This window comes from Oryzias melastigma, linkage group LG6 (genome assembly GCF_002922805.2).
Source record: "Oryzias melastigma strain HK-1 linkage group LG6, ASM292280v2, whole genome shotgun sequence".
Lineage (NCBI taxonomy): Eukaryota > Metazoa > Chordata > Actinopteri > Beloniformes > Adrianichthyidae > Oryzias > Oryzias melastigma.
In genome coordinates, this window is record NC_050517.1 from 13,709,529 (window position 1) to 13,710,478 (window position 950).

The following is a 950-nucleotide window of genomic DNA, read 5'->3' on the forward strand; positions in this document are numbered from 1 at the left end:
AAAAAAAAAAAATCGAAAAACCAAGGAAGAGCAAAATGCTGAAAAAATGGAATCAGAGTCACAAAAGTCCATAAATCAATAAGACCCAAATTCTTCTGTAAATTCTTAACCCAGACTTAATCTTAAAGAAAACGACTACTTTTGAAAATATTTGCATTTTTTTGACTTCCTGTTTTGCTTATATTCTGGATTTGAATAAGATTTCCATAAAGATGGATTTTTTAAGGTTCTGTATCCTAAATGTTTTTTTCTCTTTATATTTTATCATGCTACCCAACCTTGCCCCTATTCTACTCATTTGTTTGTTAAATATTTACCCGATATTTTCTTGCATTTGGTCCCTCTTTCATAACTTCCATTCATTGTGGTATCCAGTAAGATACTGATTTGGTTGTTGCTAAAGCACAGTAAAGTTTTCTCTGTAAGTTTCCATTAAAGGACCTGTCTACTCATATTTCCCAGCTGTAATATGCTAATGCTTTTGGCATCTCCTCTGCCACTTATCATCAGATTAGTTTTCACTGTGCCAAAATTAGAATCAGAATTTAAAAGTTGAATGGAGGTATGAGAGTCCAACAATATGTGTCACAGGTTGATTGGTGACTATAAATAGTCTAGTGTGAACTGTGTGACCTGTGATTGACAATGATCTGCACAGCAAAAAGGTCAAGTATTGAAGATGGATGGATGGATGGATGGATGGATATATGGATGGATAGATAATGAAATATAACTAGAGTTTGTCTATCTTTGCATTACTTTGCAAAACTAAAATATATTCAAGCTTAATATTTTCTCTGAAATCACAAGTATTTCTTCTGAGTAGATTCATGTTTACAGCTGGAGGAGAGAAATGGAAAAAAAATCATAAAGATTTACTTAGACATTTTGCATGTTTTCATCAGAAAAGTCCAACAATCTTTGTAATATTCTCTCCCCTCACGTAATCT